Here is a 19435-nt window from a genome sequence, read left to right on the forward strand (position 1 = left end):
AGTTCGTGCGGTTTGAAGTGTTGAGCGAGGCCTTTGGTGCTGGTGTCGTGCTCGCGGAGTTGTGTGTTGCAGCTCTCCGTGCCCGACCCCAGAGCCCTCAGAGGATTTTCCCCGGCCCTGGCAGGTTCAGGCAGCCGGGGCAGCCAGGCGGCACGCTCGCAGCAGCAGAGGTGAGCTGGGAGGGGACGCCTTATCCTGCGGGTGGTGGGCTGGGAAGCTTTCCTTCTTCAGGGCTCCGGCCATGTCTTCAAGCCCTCCCCGGGCCATCCAGCGACTGTGGCCTCTTTTCCTTTTCCAGCGCGACAGGTGCTGCTGCAGCGCCGGGGAGAGGGAGCCGCTCGACATCCCCAGCTCCCCCCAGCCCACCGCAGCACCTGCAGAGCATGGCCAGGGAGCTGGAGGACCGCTGCCCCATCTGCCTGGACAGCTGGGAGGAGGCCAGCTTTGTCATGCCGTGCCTGCACCGCTTCTGCTACACGTGCATCCTGCGGTGGGCTGAGACCAAGCCCGAGTGCCCCCTCTGCAAGGGGAGGATCCTCTCCATCTTGCACTCGGTGCGAGCGGACGACGACTACGTGGAGCATGTCATCTCACCACCCGAGACACCAGCAGTCGTCGTACGCCAGGCAGAAGCAGCTCCCAGACACCCAGCTCCCCATGACATCCGTCGTCCTGGCGCACCTGACCCATGGGATGCCGAAGAGGCTCCCAGGCATCTTGTGGGCGGTCTCCGGCCCGAGAGCTGGGCGATGCTTTTCCAGAACTGCCCAACGCTCCTCCAGAGCCTGCAGCCCTGGGTCCAACAGAGGCTGAGGCAGATCTTTGGCAACAGGGCCTTTCAGGTAACCATGGTGGAGGACGCCGTCACAGACATCCTGATGAACTATGGGTTGGATATAGAGCTGCTGGTCCCAGTGCTTGGTGTCTACCTGGAGACCCGCACGGCGACATTTGTGGAACAGCTTATCCGTGTCGCCGTGCGAAGGTGCAGCAGAGAGGCCCAACGTCTGCTGGGCCGGCAGGATGCCCGTGCTGCGGCGGGGCGGGAGGGCGGCCCTGCTGGTGCCCCTGGCCCCGCCAGCTCCCGAGGAGGGTCTCCCGCCCCCGGCCCAGCCCCCTCCAGCAGCCCTGAGAGACCCAGCGCCGACGAGATCCCCGGCACCTCATCCACTGCTGTTGGTGGGGGTCCTGGCAGTCACCCCTCTGCTCCCATTGCCATCCCCATGGAGCAAGAAGAGCCTCAGGCAGAGCCAGGGGAGGCTGTGCCTGGGCCCTCCGCTTCCAGCCGGGGCACTGATCGCTCCCCTGGGGCGCCACGGCGACCTCCAAAGAGAAGGACCGGCAGCTCCGAGGACTCTCCAGCCAACAAGAGGCCAGCACCGCAGCGGTGACCCTGCACGGTGCCTCGGAGGATGACCAAGCCAGGACTGGGCCATCAGCTGGGGGAATTGCCGGCCCGCCAGGACTCCCAGCCCCCAACATCCCATTATCCAAATAAAAGAAAAACATAAAAACAACGGAACGAGTCTCAGTGTTACTAAGAGTGCAGGTGGCGTTGCTATCCTCGCCCTGTTTTGCTTTCTTGCCGGGAGGGGTGGGATGTTAACGCTGAGGGCTCCTTCTACACCTGCCAGGTCCTCTTCCGTTGTTCCCCCCGAAGGCAAGCGCTGCCCGGCTCCAGGCCTGCATCTCTGCAGCTGTCCCAGGGCAGATGTTTCCAGCCGGGGGGTCTCCAGGGCCAGCCCGTGCCCCAACGCTCAGCACCCCAGGCCTGGCCTCCTCCTCACCGCACCCCCTGCCCCCACGTCCCGGGGCTCTGCTCTCCCACCAGCCTGCACTGCCCGGGGCAGCCTGGCTGCAGCAGCACCCAAATCCCTGCTCCTGCGCGCAGCCGCTGCTCTCTGCATCTCTGCACCAGCCCGGGGTCGTACCCTGCCGAGGCAGGAGCCCCCACAAGCTCGACAAGGGCAAGCACAAAGTCCTGCACCGGCGCAGGGACAACGCCCGGCACCAGCACATGGGCTCAGCCAGCTGGACCAGATGATCGCTGTGGGTCCCTGCCAGCTGCGACTATCCCCTTCAACTACCTTGCAATACCGTCAGATCAGCATCGTTTGCCTTTCTCCAATTTTTCTCTTTGTCTCTGCCATAAACGTCACCTGAGGAAAGAAGCTTGAAATGCTCATTTTTAAAGTAATCTCATTATTCTTAGAGTAAGTGAGAAAACATAAGCAGTGCTTTCTAGCCCCATAGCGTCCTGATAGGCCATGGAAGTTCTCTAAGTGTCACTGTCTCGAGGCTTTTGCAACATAGTTTTGCCTATGTTAATATTGTTGGCAGTTGTTTGTTGACATTTTAAACAATTGGGCTTTTAAAACACATGTGTGGCCACGACTTTTTCTGGGAATGGGAACAAAATGCCGTTTGCCCAAATATTGGCTATTGAGGTCTGCAGTGTGGACTTCTAGTTTGCTGTGTGCTTTTAATGCAGGGGTCAGCCCCTGAGAATGTATTCGATCACTTTTCTTCTGCTCTAACCTCCCTCTTATATTTCTAAATCCTTAAAGGGAACAAGGCCCTCAGAAAGGAGCACTGTGTTCTGCTATCGTGGCGCTCATTGCATTTTATCATCCTTCCAGCTATCTTGTAGGATAGAGTATTGTGCTTTGCTATTTTCTGATTGTTGTTATTCTTATTTTTGCTATTGCTATATTTCTGATTGTTATTATACAGACTGTTAATATCCTGGCTTTCGGGGCAGCATAACACAAATCCCATGGAAATATTTGCAATATGTCCTCAGTATATTTATACACATATATATGTATTTTTATTTTTTTTAAAGGATACGTTAAGTATGTATGTCCCACAACATCTGTATGGTGTTGCATTCTGTATTGTATGATGTGGTACGCTATTGATGGTGTTGTGCTTTCTGTTTCATAGGATGTATTATATTGTATGTATAGCTTTGTATGGTTTGTACTGGATGGTTATTTATTGTATTGTTTGGAATGACATGGTATGGTATGTATTGTATTGTCTTACGTTGTGTTGTGTTGTAGTGTATTGTATTGCACTCTGTTGACTTTGCCTGCTGATGGCATTGTCCTTGCACTGCCTTTCCGCAGCACCCAGGAGGACCTTCTCCCCCGCTTTTCCAGGTGCTGAGGTTAGACTACCAGGACTGTAGTTTCCTGGGCCTTCCCTCACGCCCTTCCTGTAAACTGGAATAACGCCGGCCAGCTTGCAGTCAGCGGCGACCTGCCGAGAGTTCAGCTGCTCTGGGACAAGACTGGTCCAGAGGGATGCAACTGCAGAGGTTGTGTCAAAAATGCAGGAACGTTCTCGCGAGTGCCTCAGAAACGGCATGACAGATTAAGTACCGCCCCAGGTCTCGAGCTGATGGAAGCCAACCTCTCTTACCATTTGCACTGGTTAATGTCAGTGGAGAATCTCATTGGCTGCCTTAGGCCTACAGGCGGCTGAAACCCACCTGGCAACAAATCCAGTGGGGAGGGCTTCGCCTCCCAATTTCTCTTTGTCTCTCCTATGTTTTATGGGACGATTTTTGCTGTTTGCAGAAGGACGAAATGGCACATGTGTGCCAGTCAAAAGGGTGAAAGGCAAGCCATTCGCTCGACGCGGTGCCTAATAACCTGCTGCACTCGTGTCCTCAGAAAGTTCCAGAAAAGCCGGTCGTGGGGAGAGGTCTGCTTTGTGCTCCTTCTTTTTCCTTTGTTTCTTTTTCCTCCTTTTAGAAAGAAATGGCAGCCCTTTAAAATCCAGCAAAGACAGTGATGCCTTCATCCCTTTCTCATGGTGCTGTACTGGCCAGTTGTCGTGCTTTAGCCCCGGCCAGCAACTAAGCACCGTGCAGCTGCACGCTCACCTTCACCCCATGTGGGACGGGGGACAGAATTGGACAAAAACCTCATGGGTTGAGATAAAAGCACTTTAGAAGGACAGCAGCAGAAGAGGAAACAACAACGATAACACTAACACTGATAACATTACTGGTAAGGGAATACACCAAAACAAGCAATGCACCATGCAACAGCCCGTCCCCGAGCAGCGATTCCCGCCGCCCAGCCAGCTCCAGTTTATACACTGAGCATGACGTTATACGGTCGGGAATATCCCTTTGGCCAGTCTGGGTCAGCTCTCCTGGCTGTGCCCCCTGCCAGCTTCTTGTGCAGCTCCCCGCTGGCAGAGCGGGGGAAGCTCAAAAGTCCTTGACTGAGTAGAAGCACAACAACTACTTAGCAACAACCAAAAACATCAGCGTGATCAACGCTATTCTGGTACCGAATCCAAAACACAGCACTCTGCCAGCTATGCGGAAGAGCACCCACCGCTATCCCAGCCAAAACCAAGACAGCATCCACCCCTTATTCCAATCCATCTATGTCATGCCCATGCTCTACACTTTCCAATACCTTCCAATTATTCGTTGTCACTCAACCTATCTTTTAATATATACACACAGATACCATTCCCTTAGTCTATGCAGCACCCCTCTATAACGTCCCTTGACTTCATTTGCTCCGTGCCTTTGGGCTCCATCCATCATGCCAGTCTCTCAGGGCAGGGGAGGTGGTGCACGGTGTTGGACTGTTGCATGCTACATCTGGGACTTGTGGCGGCTATATCAGGCATGGCCCATGTCCACGGTCTGCATGTTGAAGATGTCGGTCTCGAGGAAGTTGCTGGGTACAAGTTGCTGAAGACACTTCTGGTTCCATCACTGCTGCACTTTGCTCGCTTTCGTTCACGTTCATTGCTCAGTAACCTGGGTGATTCTTACTGCAATACCGTTCATATGGTATATAGCAACCATAGTTGTGGTGACATACAGGACTGCACAGCAATTAACAGCATATAATTCAAATCATTGGCTGTTTTGGTGCAAAATCCAATCTCCCGGAGGCACACGTCAGGCTTCCCCATCCTTCCGCCTTATCCACCAAGCGCACCCAGGTCCTGAGCAAAAGCAATCCGACGAATGAGTTTGCAGTTGCCTGAGGCAGGAGTAACCCAGACTGTCTTCCCCAGCTTATTTTTTATGTGCCCCACAGGGACTTTATCCCCTTCTACAGTACGTAACAGTTTGACTGGGCAGGGCCGGTGAGTATTTCCTCTGGTGAGACCCCGCCTGGAGTCCTGCGTCCAGCTGTGGAGCCCTCAGCACAGGAAAGACATGGACCTGTCGGAGCAGGTCCAGAGCAGGGCCACAAAAATGCTCAGAGGGCTGGAACACCTCTCCTGTGAGGGCAGGCTGAGGGAAGAGAAGGCTCCGCGGAGGCCTTATTGCAGCCTTCCAGTACTTAAAGAGGGCCTTATAGGAAAGAAGGGGACAGACATTTAGCAGGGCCCGTAGCCATAGGCCAGGGGGTAATGGTTTTGTACTAAAGAAGGGCGGATGTAGACTGGAGATGGGGAAGAAATTTTTCAGAACTGAGGGTGGTGAAGCACTGGCACAGGTTGCCCAGAGACATGGTAGATGCCCCATCCCTGGAAGCAATCAAGGTCAGCTTGGACGGGGCTCTCAGCAACCTGAACTAGTTGAAGATGTCCCTGCAGTGAGCAGGCATTAGACGGCCTTTAAAGGTGCCTTCCACCCCAAAGATTCTATGAGTCTATGATTCTACGGTATTTCTTCTGTGCTTTGGTATTGTGTTCTACTGCATGGTATGGTATGGTATGGTATGGTATGGTATGGTATGGTATGGTATGGTATGGTATGGTATGGTATGGTATGGTATGGTATGGTATGGTATGGTATGGTATGGTACGGTATGGTACGGTATGGTATTTACTGCATTTTACATATTGTGAAAAAATGAAAGTATTGTAGTGTATGTAGTTCAAGTGTGGCATATATGGTATTTATTTTATTGTGTTGATATTATGGCATGTGTTGTACTGCTTGTATTGTATTCTACTGCTTGTCTTCTTTAGTCTAGGTATGGTATGGTACAGTATGGTATGCTATGCCGTGCTATGCTACATTACGGTACGCTACGCTACGCTATGCTATACTACGCTATGCTGGGGTATTGTACTGTATGTATTGTAGGATATGTAGGGTATCCTATTTTCTAATGTAATTTGCATGGAAATTTGTTTTTGTCTTGCAATGCATTGTTTTGTGTTTTGAATTGTATTGTATTTTTAACTTTTTGATTTATGAATGGTATTATGAATGGTATTTATGAATGGTAGGGCTTGTATTGCACTTTGGATTGTAGTGTAGTATTGTACACTATTTTGTACAAGCTCCTATACAATATGTACTGTATATTCCATTGTGTTTTCATTGGTATTAGCGAGACCTGGTGACCTGTGTCCCGCAGCTGGAGTTGTGGGGTGGAGGGCTCTAGGCTGTATAGGCTGTTCTGTATGCACTGCGTTTTGTATTGTATTGTATTGTTTGTATGGTAGTGTCTGTGTTGTGTTGTACCGTACTGAGCTTTGTAATTGATTTGGTATGATTTTATGGTATGTATGGTATGTGTGGTAGGGTTGCTATGGTATGGTTTCTTGGTATGGTAGGTGTGGTATTGTCTTTTCTGTTGTCTGTGTGGGATTTATGGTATAGCATTTTGTACTGTGTGTACGGTATGGGATTGCGTATGGTGTTGTGTTGTATGCATTGCTTTACGTTTTACGTTGTGTTGCACTTTGCACTGCATTGCCTGTATGTACCGCATGGTACGTATGGTGTGTCGTGGGGAAGGGTACATACGGGACGTATTGCGTCCGTGGTATGGTATTGGATGTATGGTATGCTGCTGGACGGAGTTTAGCGTATGGTGTGGTGTTCGGGTGTGGTGTTTAGGGTGGGCGGGGCCAAGGGCGGCGGCGGCAGTTTAAAAGCCAGTGCGCCCGCATTTCGGCGAAGCCACCGAGGCGAAGGGCTACGGGGCGAAGGATCGCGCCGGGGGACCCTTCCCGAAGCGGCCAAACCGCGAAGGCGGCAGCACAGGGAGAGAGCGAGCGACCCAGCTCCCCTCCCCCCGCCCCCCCCCGCCCCAGGCCGGCGGAGCGGGCTCCTGACGAGCGGCAGCTCTGACTCAGCGTGGGCGGGGCCAAGGGCGGCGGCAGCCAAAGCCCCTCGCCTACAAGAGCAGCCCCCGGGAGCGCGAGCGACCCGGGGCGTGGCGCGTCAGAAGGGCGTAACGCGTCAGTGTGCGCGGGCAGGGCGTGCAGGGAAGGCGTGCGGGCGGGGTGCAGCGTCCCCGTCCCCCCCGTCCCCCCCCGGCACTAGCGTTTCTCTGACAAGGGGCCATCGTCCTCCCAGAGGAGGCTCAGCCATGGTCACCACTGGGCTGACAACCGTGGCCAGAAAGAATGTGGCGCCACAGACAGAGCTCCTGCTCAGGCACGCGGCTGTCCAAGTATCCGGCTGCAAAGAGTGCCTGAGCCTGTCGGTTGTTCCAGAGACCACCGGGGGCACCCACCTGCGTGCGGAGCGACCAGGTGAGCGACCAGGAAATGAGGCCATTTCCTCTTGTTCTATCGCTAGTTACTTAGGAGAAGAGGCCAACACCCTTGTCACCACAACTCCCTTTCACATAGCTGTAGAGAGCGATGAGGTCTCCCCTCAGCCTCCTCTTCTTCAGGCTAAACAGCCCCAGTTCCCTCAGCCGCTCCTCATAAGACATGTGCTCCAGACCCCTCACCATCTTCATTGCCCTTCTCTGGACACACTCCAGCACCTCAACATCCTCCTTGTAGTGAGGGGCCCAAAACTGAACACAGTATTCAAGGTGCGGCCTCACCAGTGCCGAGTACAGGGGCACAATCACTTCCCTACTCCTGCTAGCCACACTATTTCTGATACAGGCCAGGACGCTGTTGGCCTTCTTTGCCACCTGGGCACACTGCCGTCTCATGTTCAGCCGGCTGTCAGCCAGCACCCCCAGGTCCCTTTCCGCCGGGCTGCTCTCTAGCCACTCCTCCCCAAGCCTGTAGCGTTGCGTCGGGTTGTTGTGGCCAAAGTGCAGGACCCGGCATTTGGGCTTATTAAACCTGATACAGTTGACCTCTGCCCATTGATCCAGCCTGTCCAGATCCCTCTGCAGAGCCCTCCTACCCTCCAGCAGATCAACACTCTCACCCAACTTGGTGTCATCTGCAAAGTTATTGAGGGAGCACTCGATTCCCTCATCCAGATCATCAATAAAGATATTGAACAAGACCGGCCCCAGAACCGAGCCCTGAGGAACACCGCTTGTGACCGGCCGCCAGCCAGATTTAACGCCGTTCACCACAACCCTCTGGCTCGGCCGTTCAGCCAGTTCCTCACCCAGCGAAGAGTAAACCTGTCTAAGCCACGAGCCGCCAGTTTCTCCAGGAGAATGCTGTGGGAGATGCTGTCAAAGGCTTTACTAAAGTCCAGGCAGACAACGTCCACAGCCTTTCCCTCATCCACTAGGCGGGTCACCTCGTCATAGAAGGAGATCAGGTTGGTCAAGCAGGACCTGCCTTTCATGAACCCATGCTGGCTGGGCCTGATCCCTTGGTTGTCCTGCAGATGGCCTGTGAGCACTCTCAAGACCAACCGCTCCATAATCTTCCCCGGTACAGAGGTCAGGCTGACAGGCCTGTAGTTCCGAGGATCCTCCTTCTGGCCTTTCTTGTAGACGGGCGTCACATTGGCAGGCCTCCAGTCTTCTGGGACCTCCTCTGTTAACCAGGACTGCTGATAAATGATGGAGAGTGGCTTGGCAAGCTCCTCCGCCAGCCCTCTCAGTACTCTCGGGTGGATCCCATCAGGCCCCATAGACTTGTGGGTGTCCAGGTGGTTTAGCATGTCCTTGACTGCTTCCTCCTGGAATATGAGGAGTATATTGTGCTCTCTATCCCCATCTTCCAGCTCCTTCCCTTCCCTTCCCTATTCAGGGGGCTGAATACCCTGTGGATACCTGGACTGGCTATTAAAGACTGAGGCAAAGAAGGCATTAAGTACCTTGTCCTCGTCCTTGGAGACAATGTTCCCCGCCATATCCAGTAGGGGGTGGAGATTCTCCTTGCCTCTCTTTTTGTTGTTAATATATTTGTAAAAACATTTTTTATTATCCTTTACGACTGTGGCCAGACTGAGCTCTAGCTGGGCTTTTGCCTTTCTAATTTTTTCCCTGCTTGACCTAACGAGATCCTTGTACTCTTTGTGAGTTGCCTGTCCCTTCTTCCAGAGATGATAAACTCTCCTCTTTTCCCTGAGTCCCAGCAAAATCCCCCTGTTCAGCCAGGCCGGTCGCCTTCCCTGCCAGCTCTTCTTACGGCACATGGGGACCGCCTGCTCCTGCGCCTTTAAGATTTCCTTCTTGAAGACTGTCCAGCCTTCCTGGACCCCTTTGTCATTCAGGACTGTCTCCCAAGGGACTCTCTCAACCAGTGACCTGAACAGGCCAAAGTCTGCCCTCCGGAACTCCATGATAGCAGTTTTGCTGACCCCTTTCCTTACTTTGCTCACAACTGAGAATTCTATCATGCCGTGGTCGCTAAGCCCAAGACGGCCTCCAGCCACCACATCTCTCACCAGTCCTTCTCTGTTTGTAAACAGCAGGTCCAGTAAGGCACCTCACCTGGTGGGCTCACTCACGAGCTGTGTCAGGAAGTTATCCTCCACACACTCCAGGAACCTCCCAGACTGTTTTGTCTCTGCCGTGTTATACTTCCAGCAGATGTCCGGTAGGTTGAAGTCCCCCACAAGAACAAGGGCCAGCAAATGCGAGACCTCTGCCAGTCGCTTATAGAATGTCTCATCTGTGTCTGCATCCTGGTTGGGTGGTCTGTAACAGACTCCCAGCAGGATATCTGCCTCCTTGGCCTTCCCACTCATCCTTGCCCACAAGCACTCTACTTGGTCTTCACAATCTTCGATTTCTATGCAATCGAAACACTCCCTAACATACAGAGCCACCCCACCGCCTCTCCTTCCCTGCCTATCCCTTCGGAAGAGCTTATAGCCATCCATTGCAGCACTCCAGCCATGAGAAGCATCCCACCATGTTTCTGTGATGGCAACTACGTCATAGCTGTCCTGCTGCACAATGGCTTCCAGCTCCTCCTGTTTGCTGCCCATGCTGCGTGCATTGGTGTAGATGCACCTGAGCTGGGCTATTGATTTCAGCTCTGGCACGTTGAACCTACCCCTAGGTTCAACTCTAGTGAGCCCGGTTTTAGCCCCTCCCCCCCCCAAATCTAGTTTAAAGCCCTCTCAATGAGCCCTGCGAGCTCATGAGCAAGAATCCTTTTGCCCCTTGGCGTCAGTTGCACTCCATCAGCTGCGAGGAGGCCCGGTGCCGTGTAAACCGCCCCATGGTCAAAAAACCCAAAATTCTGACAACGGCACCAGCCCCTGAGCCATGTGTTGATCAGGTGTGCTTTACTGTTCCTTTCAGCGTTCTTCCCTGCCACTGAAGGGATTGATGAAAACACTACCTGTGCTCCTGCTCCATCGACCAGTCGCCCCAGTGCTCTCAAATCCTTTTTGACTGCCTTTGGGCTTCTTAGCGCAACCTCATCATTGCCAACCTGCATGACCAACAGTGGGTAGTAATCAGCGGGCCGAACCAGACCAGGGAGTCTCCTGGTGACATCTCTCACCCAGGCCCTGGGGAGGCAGCAGACTTCCCTGTGAGTTGGGTCTGGTCGACATATTGGGCCCTCTGTACCCCTCAGAAGGGAGTCGCCTATGACAATCACCCTCCTTTTTTTCTTAAGAGAGGATGTCTTGATGCATGGGGCTGGTTGACTCACCCTAGGCACCCCCTTGGACGGACCTTCCTCAGGGTCCTCATGTCACTGTCCCTCAAGGTCCAGAGCCCCATACCTGTTGTGTAAGGGCAGCTGGGACGGTGAGGGAGGCCGGGAGGGGATTCGCCGACCTCTCCGAGGAGGGACCTGCTTCCATTTCCCCTCATCTCTTAGGTCCTCTCCTTCTGCCCAGCAGCAGGAGGACAGGGAATCCCCTGCTGCTTGGGGAGCCTCCACCAGCTGCCCCTGCTTCAGGGATGGCCGGGTGCGGCTCCACCAATCTCTCTCTCTCTCTCTCTCACTCCCTAATGCTCCTCAGCCTCTCCACTTCCTCTTTCAGCTCTGCCACCAGGCTGAGCAGGTTGCTCACCTGGTCGCTCCGCACGCAGGTGGGTGCCCCCGGTGGTCTCTGGAACAACCGACAGGCTCAGGCACTCTTTGCAGCCGGATACTTGGACAGCCACGTGCCTGAGCAGGAGCTCTGTCTGTGGCGCCACATTCTTTCTGGCCACGGTTGTCAGCCCAGTGGTGACCATGGCTGAGCCTCCTCTGGGAGGACGATGACGACTTGTACTGTACCCCGCCCGCACGCCTTCCCTGCATGACCTGCCCGCGCGAACTGCCGCGCAAACTGACGCGCTATGCCCTCCTGACGCGCTACGCCCTGTTTGCCCGCCCTGTTCACCGCGCTCCGGGTCGCTCGCGCTCCTGGGGGCTGCTCTTGTAGGCGAGAGGCTTTGGCTGCCGCCACCCTTGGCCCCGTCCACGCTGAGTCAGAGCTGCTGCTCGTTAGGAGCCCGCTCCGCCGGCCGGGGGTCAGGGGGGGAAGCTGGGGCGCTCTCTGTCTTCCTGTGCTGCCGCCTTCGCGGTTTGGCCGCTTCGGGAAGAGTCCCCCGGCGCGATCCTTCGCCCCGTAGCCCTTCGCCTCGGTGGCTTCCTCGAGTTCTGACCAGGTCATTAAGGTACCTAAAGCATTTAGTAATTGCAACTGGACTGGCGGTCAATACTCTGCCACTTACTACCCTGAAAGGCAGTAGGGGACACAAAAGTCATCGCGTAACCTTACTACGCTAAGTATCTACTGCGAAGTATTGTATTGTATGTATTCTAAGAATCGTACGTATGGGGTGGTTTGTATGGGATGGTCTGTAGGTATTGCATGGTTGGCTGGATGGTAGGCGTGGCAGGTGTGGTATGCTACTGTAGGTATGGCACGGCACGGTATTGTGTTCTGCATTGGTGTATGGTATGGATGGTGTGGCTGTTTGTTCTGCGTGCATGGTGTGGCACGGGTTATGGTATAGCATGGGGTATGGTACGGAGCTGGTTTTGAGCATTTAATTTTCTAGCTGCATCGCTTTTTGCCATTGCATTTTTGGTAGGTATGGTACAGTACAGTACGTACGCTGTTTTGTTTTGTATGGCATGGTGTATTTTATGCAGCGTACTGTATTTTTAATTGTGGGTATGGTATGTTATTGTGGGAGTGGTAACGTACACTACGGTACCATATGTTGTGGTATGTATGTCTTATATGCTATTGCATTTTGTATTGTACTGCTCATTGTATGTAGGCTATGGTATTTGTTGCACTCCTATAAATTGTACTCTCTGTATTCAATGTGTGGTATTTCATGTATGGTATGTATTGTACGGTAAGGTATTCAGGCACGGTACTGTATGTCTTTTACCATAGGCATTGTATTTTATACATTGTAGGTATTGCACCGTATTGCGTTTACAATGTAGGTATCAAATTTATGGTATGCAGTGCATGGGATGTTATTTCTTACGTTTCATGAATCGTATATGTCGTGTTGGTTTGCATTGTGTTGTATTATATTGTGTATATACTAGGTGTTGTATGTGTCGTATTTTGTAGAATATGGTATGGTATGTGTTGTATTGGCTTTTGTTTTGTTCAGTATTATATTTTGTTTTGTATTGCATTTTGGTTTGCACTGCCCTTTATTTAGTGTGTGGAGTATATTATCTGGTGTTTAATGTATGGTATGTGCTGTATGGAATATATTGTGTGGTAGGTGTTGGATGTCTGATAGGCTACGGTGTTAAATGCTACTGTATTGTATGGTATGCAAATGTATGGCAGTGTATTCCACAGTGGTGTATTGCACGCTAATGCATTGTATGGTATGTATTGTGTTTTGTTTATATGTATTGCATTTTACATATGGTGTGCTGTGGTATGGTATGTATTTATTGCCTCTCTAGGAAGCCTGTTCCAGTGTTTGAGCACCCTGTTGGTAAAGAAAGGCTTCCGAGTGTGAAGAGCCCCGTTCCTCCCCCAGCGCAGCGTGCACCTGCTCATCTCACAGGTGGACACCGTCTCCAGAGGGATGCTGTGAGGGACACTATCCAAAGTCTTACTAAAGTCTGTGGCACCTGTGGGAGGAAGCAGGGGAGCCCAGGGGCTGGCCAGCAGGGCTGGGGTGTGGGGAGAGCCTGTGGGACTTTGTCCTGCAGCCTCGCAGGGAGGCACGAGGTGTTACCGAGTGAACCCTCTCGCCGTATGTGCCCGGAGACGCCTGCCCTGGCCAGAGCGACCTGATGGGGCCTGAGGAAGACATGGCCGCAGCCGTTGGGACTGCCCAAGACTGGACTTTGGGACTGGACAAGAGATGGGGCATGGAGTGGGCAGTGGTGCTGCGGTAACCCCAGGCGCGTGTGCTGGGGAGAGCGTCATGGGTGAGGACAGGCCGTCGTGTCGTCACCAAGCAACGGATTTTCGTATTGCCAAGCGATGGGTTCTGATGTCACCGAGTCCCCAGGCGACGGGTTCCGTTGTCACCATGGCATGGACTGGGACGTCTCCAAGCGACGGACTGTGATGTTACCTAGCGATGGACTGTGATGTCCCTGAGTGATGGATTGTGACACAGCGTCCCTCACTCCTTATAACCGCACCCCTTGTCTCACGCAGCCGGCTCGTGCCCAGACTCTATCCGAGCGAGTTCGTGCGGTTTGGAGTGTTGAGCGAGGCCTTTGGTGCTGGTGTCGTGCTTGCGGAGTTGTGTGTTGCAGCTCTCCGTGCCCGACCCCAGAGCCCTCAGAGGATTTTCCCCATGTTCAGGCAGCCGGGGCAGCCAGGCAGCACGCTCGCAGCAGCAGAGGTGAGCTGGGAGGGGATGCCTCACCTTGCGGGTGGTGGGCTGGGAGGCTTTCCTTCTTCAGGGCTCCGGCCAACGACTGTGGCCTCGCTTCCTTTTCTAGCGCGACACCCGCTGCTGCAGCGCCAGGGAGGAGGAGCCGCTCGACATCCCCAGCTCCCCCCAGCCCACCGTAGCACGTGCACAGCATGGCCACAGAGCTGGAGGACCGCTGCCCCATCTGCCTGGACAGCTGGGAGGAGGCCAGCTTTGTCATGCCGTGCCTGCACCGCTTCTGCTATGTGTGCATCCTGCGGTGGGCTGAGACCAAGCCCGAGTGCCCCCTCTGCAAGGGGAGGATCCTCTCCATCTTGAACTCGGTGCGTGCGGACGACAACTACGTGGAGCATGTCATCTCGCCACCCGAGACACCACCAGTCGTCCACCAGGCGGGAGGAGCTCCAAGACACGCAGCTGCCCACGACCTCCATCGCCCTGGAGCACCCCAACGGCGGCCTGCAGAAGGGGTGCCCAGGCGTCCTGTGCACGGCCTCGAGCCCCCAAACTGGTTGAACGCCTTTCGGAACCGGCCAGCGCTTTTCCAGACCTTGCAGCAGTGGGTCCATCAGGAGCTGGAGGAGCTCTTTGGTGACAGGGTCTTGGGGGCAGCCATGGTGGAGGACGCCATCACGGGCACCCTGTCCCACCACGGCAGCGGCACAGAGCTGCCAGGCCGGATATTGGGGGCCTCCCTCCAACAGTGCACGGTGCCATTCATGCGACAGCGCGCACGTGTCGCTGTGCAACGGCGCAGCGGAGAAGCCCAACGTCACCTGGGCCAGCAGGATGCCCATGCTGCCGGGGGGCGGGAGGGCAGCCCTGCTGGTGGCCCTGGCCCTGTTGCCTCCCGAGGAGGGTCTCTTGGCCCTGGCCCAGCCCCCTCCAGCATCCAAGAAAGATCCAGCGCCAACGAGATCCCTGGCACCTCATCCGCTGCTGTTGGTGGGGGTCCTGGCAGCCACCCCTCTGCTCCCATTTCTATCCCTGTGGAGCAAGAAGAGTCCCAGGAGGAGCCAGGGGAGGCTGTGCCCGGGCCCTCCACTTCCAGCTGGGGCACTGATCGCTCCCCTGGGCGGCCACTGCGACCCCCAAAGAGAAGGACCGGCAGCTCCGAGGACTCACCAGCCAAGAAGAGACCAACACCACAGTGATAACCCTGCACAGTGCCTCGGGGGATGGCCAAGCCATGACTGGGCCATCAGCTGGGGGAAGCGCCGGGTCAGAGCAATTATTTCTGCTTTCTGTGCAGAGGTATTTATGGGCAAAGGTCTATTATTTCTTGACTAGTGGTAATGGCATACCTTGCATGTCTTTTATCACTCAGGACATAGCTGCTTCCATCTGTGAACCAGTTTTCTCTGCTTTCCATAGGGTTGTCTTTTAGATCTGGTCGGCTTGCGTACGTTGTTTCAATAGTCTCCAAACAGTCATGATGCACTGTTTTTCCCGTGTTTCTACTAGGAAAGAAGCTGGGTTGACAAAGTTAGTAACTACGATCTCCACACCATCCTGTTCTACCAGTATAGTCTAATATCTCAGGAATCTTTGTGGAGAAAGCCAGTGCCCACTCTTCGCTTCTAGCACTGCAGACACTGTATGAGACACTGAAACAGTCATCTTCTGTCCCAGAGTAAATTTTCGGGTTTCTTATATATTCGATATTACAGCTGTAATTGCTCTCAAGTATCCAGGCCAACCCTTTACAGTTGTGTCTAACTGTTTGGAAAAATAGGCAACTGCTCATTGATAGGGGCCCAGATCTTGTGCTAATATTCCCAGAGCAATTCTCTGTTTCTCATGAGAAGGAAAAAAAACGGTTTACTCACGTGTGGGAGCTCTAAGGCCGGAGCCAACATCAAAGTTTTCTTTAGTAGCTCAAAGGTTTGTGTGGTCTCTTCGCGCCATTTAAGGTATTTCTGTTCAGTGGTTGTTAATGCATACAATGGTTTAACAAGCAGTCCATAGTTATATATCCACAGCCGGCACCACCCAGTCATTCCCAGGAAAGTTCGTAACTCTTTTACTCTCTGAGGTCTCGGAGTTTGGCATATTGCTTCTTCGTGGGCCTGTCCCAAAGTTCTCTGTCCAGCACTGAGTTTGTAGCCCAAATAAATCACTTTCTGCTGCATTACTTGGGCCTTCTTCTTAGACACATGGTACCCTTGAAGCCCCAAAAATTTAGTAGACTCACCGTCCAGATCATACAATCATCCTCTGTTTCGGTGGTGATCAGGATATCATCCACATATTTTAACAGTTTCCCTTTTTCAGACGGGGCTTCCCAAGATTCCAAATCTTTTGCGAGCTGATTACCAAAGATGGTAGGACTATTCTTGAATCCTTGTGGCAACACCGTCCAAGTGAGCTGAGTCTTGCGACTGGTTTTGGGGTTTTCCTATTCGAATGCAAATAATTTTTGGCTGGCTTCATGGAGAGGGAGGCAAAAGAAGGCATCCTTCAAATCTAAGACAGTAAACCAAGTTAGTTTAGGTGTCAATACAGTCAACAGGGTATATGGATTCGCTACTATGGGATAAAGGTCCTCAGTTATCTTATTTACAGCTCATAGGTCCTGGACCACACTATACAACCCGTCAGGCTTATGAACAGGTAATACAGGGGCATTGAAGTCAGACTCACACTTTTTCAGTAATCCTATTTATAAAAATTTTTCAATCACTGGCCGAATTCCTTCCTTATCTTTCCTTCTCCAGGGAGACTGGTTAAGAATAGACTCAATATCTGGATATATTGCTGATCTTTTACTTCCAGAGTAATTTCTCCTTTTTTCAAATGTAATTTTTGCACCCAATTGTTCCAACTAATCTCTTCCCAAAAGTGGCTTTGGGGAGTTGGGCATATACAGGAATTTGTGAATACGCCATTGTTTTCCCAATTTATACTTCAAAGGCTTACAAAAATATGCCTTTTTACTTTGGCCGGTTGTCCCTTTTACCATGATATAGTTGTTTCCCAGGGGCATCAAGGCTTGATTTAAAACTGAGTATATTGTCCCTGTGTCAACCAAAAATTCTACTTCTTGTTCCTTCCCTAGCCTCATTATAACCAGTGGATCTGCTAGGGTAGATTCCCCAGGTCCCTGTCAATCCTTTTTCATATGGGCTACTATTCTTCCTGTCTGGTCGCTTTGCCTCTTTTCCTTGTTTCTTGGACATTCTTCTTTCCAATGACCAAATTTCTTACACAATGCACATTGATCCTTACCTAATCGAGTCGGTTCTCATCTAGGCCTCCTTTCCTCCTCTTCCCTGACAACTGCTATCATTCTTCTTTGCCCTTGTCTATATTCTTCTTCTCTATTACTAAATACTCTCCACGCTTCATCCAGCAACACTTCCAGATTTCTACCTTCTGTAGGGCGCAGCTTCTGGAGTTTGCATCTAATGTTCCCTGTGGACTGACCCAAGAACAGGGAGACTATATGTTGTATTCCTACCTCTGACCCAGGATCCAGCGGTGTGCTACGGCACATTACATCCCTCAATCGATCCAGGAACTCGGATGGGGACTCGGAAGGACCTTCTTTAACTGCATATAGAGCTGACCAATTTATGGTTTTGGGAATAGCCCTTTCCATTCCCTTCAAAATCCATTTTTGATATTCCTGTAACCTCTCCATATGGGCAGATTTATTAGCATCTCATTTTGGGTCTTGGAGGGGAAATATTCTTTGACATCCCCCCTGCCGTGATCTTGTAATGGTCTTCAGGTAAATTCCCTGCTGTTTTCAAAATTAATTGCTTTTCTGTTTCTGTCATATATCTTTCTGTCTGTATATCTTTCCAGTCTGGATTATGTTGTTTTACTATGAACTGAAAAGGTTTAGTAACACTCACCAGGTCGCTTCTATAGTCCCTTGCAACTTTTCTCAATTCTCCTAGATTAGTGGTGTAAAAGGGCACCTTAATCATCATTGTTCTTCCATCAGGTCCCACTGCCTCTTGGAGAGGGGCTTGTAAAGCTGTAGGGACAGTCCTAGAGGCAGTTTTCTTCCTTGTGCGGGAAGATACGGGATCGTCCAGGGGAGTGGAGTTTTCGTCCGAGTCCGCATCCTGTTCCTGTGGTCGAGGGGGAAGCTTAAACAAATCAGTTAGATCTTGTTCTGGTGCCTGGTGAATTTTGTCTACTTTAGTACACCTTTGTTCAATACTACATGCTGAACAACACCGCTTCAGCTTACTTTTGAATTCCTTATTATTTTCTCGCTCAAGTGCGAGAACCATAGGGTCCTGCGGTGGTATCATTCCACAGTCCCTTTGCCACTCCGGATGGTTTCGGAGGGTAAAAAACATATCTGCATATGAAACTTCATCTCACTTCCCTTCTCTCCTTAAAAACGACATCAATTGTAAAAGAGTGTTATAATCTATAGATCCATTAAGTGTCCACTTAGCTTCACTCTCCAATTTATCCAACAGCCACCATTGGTTACGATACTTAATAAGGGTCTTTTCATTTTCTATCCCTCCAGTTCCAACAATGTCTTTCCAATGAGCAAGCACACAGCCCAGGGGGCTTTTCTTCAAAACTCCCTTTTGAGTGTTACCCATTTTGCAAACCTCTCCTATTACTTTAGTTTCTGATATACTTTTCAATAAGTTTTCACACAAGCTGTTTCTTACACTTCTTTATGGTTTCTTCCCAGTTCTTTTCCCACACTTCCCAAGTTTCTGGGATTAGTTTTTCCTTTACACACACAAAACAGGGAATTACTCCTACTTGTCCACCAACACTGGGGTTTATAAAAAAAGGTCTGAAGGTTGTTCCCAATCTAAGGTTACTTTCCGCCCTGCAGGAGACACATATGCTCCTCTTAGATAAAATTGTTCATTTCCCCTTTTTATCCAATGTGCTCCTTCATTTAAATATTTCCAAGGTTCGAGCTCAAATGACTGAAGGAGTAATTCCCTTTGCCCCGCTTCTTCATTAACATATAAAGGTATTCACAATCTTTCTATATATTACACACATAAAGACAAAGACTTTTAACATAAAATTCCCGGGTACTTAATTTATACATTCATCACTCCAGGTAACACCCATCCAGCAGCTGCAAATATACAAAATAATAACCCTACCACAATTGCGAGGAGGTCCGCTTACCCTTCTCCTGCTTCTTATATACCAGTCATTAGCAGGTCCATCCTGGCTCCTGACACTGGGATGCAGCGGTGACCTCGGATTTGCTCGATCTACCCTCAAGATCGCTAGCGGCCGTCCCTTTGGTCAGCAAATCCCCTTATTCCCATACAGGGTACCCTCCTCCCATATGGGGACTCTGCTGCACGCCAGATGACTCTGTGCGATTCACCAGCTGCCCCGGCCACGCGTACGACTGACAGGCTCCCCTCACAAAACATACCGTTTTCTTCCACAGCTTCAGGAGGTTGTTGTCTGCTCCCGCGGTGAGCGGCCGGCAGCGGAGTCCCCTCCGAGGAAAGTGCTCGAGGCGCGCCCAGGGGCGTCCGCTCCACAGCTGG

This window comes from Phaethon aethereus (genome assembly GCF_964289735.1).
Source record: "Phaethon aethereus genome assembly, chromosome: Z".
In the NCBI taxonomy this organism is placed as follows: Eukaryota; Metazoa; Chordata; class Aves; order Phaethontiformes; family Phaethontidae; genus Phaethon; species Phaethon aethereus.